The following is a 5,728-nucleotide window of genomic DNA, read 5'->3' as shown; positions in this document are numbered from 1 at the left end:
GCCAGCCGCTCCAGAGCTTCAGCGCTCGTACCACACAACAACACTTGCGCTAGTTTTGAGAGGCACGCGTGGTTCCGCACGCGGCGCACGGCTACTGCCGTACAGGTAGCGTGTTGCGCGACACGACACGCACATCGAAAGACATGCAGTCTAGTCGGTAATGATCCTTCCGCAGGTTCACCTACAGAAACCTTGTTACGACTTTTACTTCCTCTAAATGATCAAGTTTGGTCATCTTTCCGGTAGCATCGGCAACGACAGAGTCGATGCCGCGTACCAGTCCGAAGACCTCACTAAATCATTCAATCGGTAGTAGCGACGGGCGGTGTGTACAAAGGGCAGGGACGTAATCAACGCGAGCTTATGACTCGCGCTTACTGGGAATTCCTCGTTCATGGGGAACAATTGCAAGCCCCAATCCCTAGCACGAAGGAGGTTCAGCGGGTTACCCCGACCTTTCGGCCTAGGAAGACACGCTGATTCCTTCAGTGTAGCGCGCGTGCGGCCCAGAACATCTAAGGGCATCACAGACCTGTTATTGCTCAATCTCGTGCGGCTAGAAGCCGCCTGTCCCTCTAAGAAGAAAAGTAATCGCTGACAGCACGAAGGATGTCACGCGACTAGTTAGCAGGCTAGAGTCTCGTTCGTTATCGGAATTAACCAGACAAATCGCTCCACCAACTAAGAACGGCCATGCACCACCACCCACCGAATCAAGAAAGAGCTATCAATCTGTCAATCCTTCCGGTGTCCGGGCCTGGTGAGGTTTCCCGTGTTGAGTCAAATTAAGCCGCAGGCTCCACTCCTGGTGGTGCCCTTCCGTCAATTCCTTTAAGTTTCAGCTTTGCAACCATACTTCCCCCGGAACCCAAAAGCTTTGGTTTCCCGGAGGCTGCCCGCCGAGTCATCGGAGGAACTGCGGCGGATCGCTGGCTGGCATCGTTTATGGTTAGAACTAGGGCGGTATCTGATCGCCTTCGAACCTCTAACTTTCGTTCTTGATTAATGAAAACATACTTGGCAAATGCTTTCGCTTCTGTTCGTCTTGCGACGATCCAAGAATTTCACCTCTAACGTCGCAATACGAATGCCCCCGCCTGTCCCTATTAATCATTACCTCGGGTTCCGAAAACCAACAAAATAGAACCGAGGTCCTATTCCATTATTCCATGCACACAGTATTCAGGCGGGCTTGCCTGCTTTAAGCACTCTAATTTGTTCAAAGTAAACGTGCCGGCCCACCGAGACACTCAACTAAGAGCACCCTGGTAGGATTTCAACGGGGTCCGCCTCGGGACGCGCAAGCACGCCTTCGGCTCGCCCCACCGGCAGGACGTCCCACGATACATGCCAGTTAAACACCGACGGGCGGTGAACCAACAGCGTGGGACACAAATCCAACTACGAGCTTTTTAACCGCAACAACTTTAATATACGCTATTGGAGCTGGAATTACCGCGGCTGCTGGCACCAGACTTGCCCTCCAATAGATACTCGTTAAAGGATTTAAAGTGTACTCATTCCGATTACGGGGCCTCGGATGAGTCCCGTATCGTTATTTTTCGTCACTACCTCCCCGTGCCGGGAGTGGGTAATTTGCGCGCCTGCTGCCTTCCTTGGATGTGGTAGCCGTTTCTCAGGCTCCCTCTCCGGAATCGAACCCTGATTCCCCGTTACCCGTTACAACCATGGTAGGCGCAGAACCTACCATCGACAGTTGATAAGGCAGACATTTGAAAGATGCGTCGTCGGTACGAGGACCGTGCGATCAGCCCAAAGTTATTCAGAGTCACCAAGGCAAACGGACCAGACGAGCCAATCCGATTGGTTTTGATCTAATAAAAGCGTCCCTTCCATCTCTGGTCGGGACTCTGTTTGCATGTATTAGCTCTAGAATTACCACAGTTATCCAAGTAACGTGGGTACGATCTAAGGAACCATAACTGATTTAATGAGCCATTCGCGGTTTCACCTTAATGCGGCTTGTACTGAGACATGCATGGCTTAATCTTTGAGACAAGCATATGACTACTGGCAGGATCAACCAGGGAGCTGCGTCAACGAGAGCTGAGCAGCCGGCCGCCCGGGAGTGTGTCCCGAGGGCCCGCGCGAACACGCAAGCGTCCGCTCAATTATTCTGCAAACAGGAGGAGGCTGAGCTCCCCTGCACGATACACCTCGAAACCCTCTCAGGTCCCGGCGGCGCGCAGCGCCGTCCTAAGTACTTGGTCGGGTTCGAGAGAGGCGCAATCGCCCGGAGATGGGCGAGTAGACGCTTTCAGTGCGAACACCCGTGCTCCCAACTGAGCTTGCCGCTGCCGACAGAGGCCCGGGAGCGTGCTGTCGTGGCATTGCCGGCGGGAAACAACACGCGCCACCTACGGTGACCGGCAGCTCCAACGCCAGCGCCACAGAAGGGCAAAGCCCCACTTGGGTGCAGAAGCGAACTCTCCCAGCACAGCGCACGCGCCAACACGTCCGCAGAGCTGCGATACAAACCACCTGCGAGAACCGCTGGGGGCGACCGAGCAGCAGACGGCGTCGCGACGCCGAGTGCCGGGCGGCGGCGCATCCTCAACGCACACAGTCCGCAATCGGACCAGCACACTGCAGATGTCCACCGCGCTTCGCACCGGGCTCGGCAGAACCCACTTTGGCCGCCTGGCGCCGCGCGCAGGGTGCGCCGGCGCATAGCTGGGACGCCAGCCGGGCCCGTCGGCCGGCGCTCCTGCCACTGGGCGCCCCCCACCAGCCGGCTGTAGTGCGTGCGCTCACGCAGCGCGCGGCCAGCACGCCGGGCGGCCCCCCCTCACCGGCCGGGGACTGTCCCGCCAAGCCACAGCCTCGTATCGCTTCATACCCACATGGCCAACTCAGGTTCGGGGGCATGGCGGGTACCGCCGAAACAACCGGTTCATAGATGTACCGATCGTCGCTATCACCGATGCACCTGCAGCGCGAACAACCGCTCAACAACTGATTTCCAGTTCATTTGCGGATCTTTGGCAGCAAACGTATACGTCAATCTACATTTGCGAAATCTACGATTCTGGCATGCCTGCATGTTATGTGTCACGACACGCTACATCAGCCCACATACACACTGCGGCATGTACACGAGAGAACACGTGGAAGATGGTCCGCGCACGTGTGCAATGTCCCTTGCGCGGTCGACTGTCAACCGGCCTCTGTAGCATGTCGCAGATGTGGAACGCGGTCCACCGTGCTATCATGTTGTGTGGGGCAATACGATTAAATAGGAAAACCCTCGTCGCTACATCAACAGACGGCTCACGCTGATTCCCGGCAGAGGGAGGAGGGGGGGGGGGGGGGGCCAACATGCAATACTTTCGTCCGTACCTACCTACCACATGTCTGTACGGCGTACAACAGTGCAATCTCGCTGTAATGGGGAGACGAGACAAGTAGCATCGTGCACAACATATGGCCCTTATGATTCGCCATTGTAGGGCGCAGCCGGTGTACGGTCAAGCATGTGCCACATTATGTCACTCAGTACGTAACGACGGATGATCAGTGTGGGTTACGCGTACATCAGCGGACAGTCCACACAGGCCGTACCACAACGTACACTGACTGCATCGACAACCGAATGCAACTGAACAGCTGCAAGGCTCATTTCACAAACAAACGCCTGACCGACCAGCTTGGAAGGGCAGGAGGGGAGGGCGATATTCGTTCTGTAGCGGTACACCCTTCCAGTGGTTAGCGGGACTGTGTAGAAAGTACGCAACACTCGAAAGACCTTTATGTGAGGGTACGCACCATGGCATCAAGAAATACACATGACACCAGAGGATCCAAGCAGTGAACTATGTTCAGAGGGTTGCTGTTAGGCAAAGCTACATTCCTGTGACGTTACATGTGACAGTTAAGGTGCAGTGTAAGTTAGGTTAAGGTGCAGTGTAAGTTAGGTTAAGGTGCAGCGTAAGTTAGGTTAAGGTGCAGTGTAAGTTAGGTTAAGGTGCAGCGTAAGTTAGGTTAAGGTGCAGCGTAAGTTAGGTTAAGGTGCAGCGTAACTTGGGTTAAGGTGCAGCGTAACTTGGGTTAAGGTGCAGCGTAACTTGGGTTAAGGTGCAGCGTAACTTGGGTTAAGGTGCAGCGTAACTTGGGTTAAGGTGCAGCGTAACTTGGGTTAAGGTGCAGCGTAACTTGGGTTAAGGTGCAGCGTAACTTGGGTTAAGGTGCAGCGTAACTTGGGTTAAGGTGCAGCGTAACTTGGGTTAAGGTGCAGCGTAACTTGGGTTAAGGTGCAGCGTAACTTGGGTTAAGGTGCAGCGTAACTTGGGTTAAGGTGCAGCGTAACTTGGGTTAAGGTGCAGCGTAACTTGGGTTAAGGTGCAGCGTAACTTGGGTTAAGGTGCAGCGTAACTTGGGTTAAGGTGCAGCGTAACTTGGGTTAAGGTGCAGCGTAACTTGGGTTAAGGTGCAGCGTAACTTGGGTTAAGGTGCAGCGTAACTTGGGTTAAGGTGCAGCGTAACTTGGGTTAAGGTGCAGCGTAACTTGGGTTAAGGTGCAGCGTAACTTGGGTTAAGGTGCAGCGTAACTTGGGTTAAGGTGCAGCGTAACTTGGGTTAAGGTGCAGCGTAACTTGGGTTAAGGTGCAGCGTAACTTGGGTTAAGGTGCAGCGTAACTTGGGTTAAGGTGCAGCGTAACTTGGGTTAAGGTGCAGCGTAACTTGGGTTAAGGTGCAGCGTAACTTGGGTTAAGGTGCAGCGTAACTTGGGTTAAGGTGCAGCGTAACTTGGGTTAAGGTGCAGCGTAACTTGGGTTAAGGTGCAGCGTAACTTGGGTTAAGGTGCAGCGTAACTTGGGTTAAGGTGCAGCGTAACTTGGGTTAAGGTGCAGCGTAACTTGGGTTAAGGTGCAGCGTAACTTAGGTTAAGGTGCCAACGTGGGTTAGGTTAAGGGGCCAACGTGGGTTAGGTTAAGGGCCAACGTGGGTTAGGTTAAGGGCCAACGTGGGTTAGGTTAAGGGCCAACGTGGGTTAGGTTAAGGGCCAACGTGGGTTAGGTTAAGGGCCAACGTGGGTTAGGTTAAGGGCCAACGTGGGTTAGGTTAAGGGCCAACGTGGGTTAGGTTAAGGGCCAACGTGGGTTAGGTTAAGGGCCAACGTGGGTTAGGTTAAGGGCCAACGTGGGTTAGGTTAAGGGCCAACGTGGGTTAGGTTAAGGGCCAACGTGGGTTAGGTTAAGGGCCAACGTGGGTTAGGTTAAGGGCCAACGTGGGTTAGGTTGCCAGAGATGTGTCAAATCAGGATGTACGTTTGGCTGGTGTCAGGTGGTGGGTTGGTTCGATGCCTTTATAAGGAGTGTGGCCAAAGGGTATTTTATTACTTGTACCTTTTGTGTTGTGGCGTGGCGTTGCGTCCTGTGTTGATACTGGGTGGACCACTGTGGGTGTTGCTGGCTGATTTGAGCTGCGTTGTTTGCGGGTGGTGTGAGACATTCTGTCTTATTAGTGGACGTGACGTTCCTCTTGTCGTTCTTTGGATAGTGTCCTGTGGCAGCGAGGATAAAATGGATGTTGTTGAACGATAGTGCTTTGGTGCTTTCGCTTTGTTACACACAGAGTGGACTGTGAGATAGGGTGACTGGGTCGAGTGCGGTTCACACTGTCCTCCCCAGTTTACAGTATGTATCATCTATGTATGTGGTCCTGCATCATTTACTAAGCAGGGACGTCAGACGACTGAAATATTAGT

General features: G+C 53.8%; 1 non-coding gene across 1 annotated transcript; it reads right to left on the bottom strand.

The window, feature by feature from the left end:
• Window positions 1–158: 158 nt before the first annotated feature.
• LOC126322860 (small subunit ribosomal RNA) lies at window positions 159–2,051 on the bottom strand. The gene has a single exon (XR_007559268.1). It is a non-coding gene; the product is annotated as a small subunit ribosomal RNA (ribosomal RNA).
• Window positions 2,052–5,728: the final 3,677 nt, after the last annotated feature.

Source organism: Schistocerca gregaria, unplaced genomic scaffold (assembly GCF_023897955.1).
Source record: "Schistocerca gregaria isolate iqSchGreg1 unplaced genomic scaffold, iqSchGreg1.2 ptg000843l, whole genome shotgun sequence".
NCBI classification, from domain to species: domain Eukaryota; kingdom Metazoa; phylum Arthropoda; class Insecta; order Orthoptera; family Acrididae; genus Schistocerca; species Schistocerca gregaria.
This window is presented reverse-complemented; position numbering and strand designations above follow the sequence as displayed.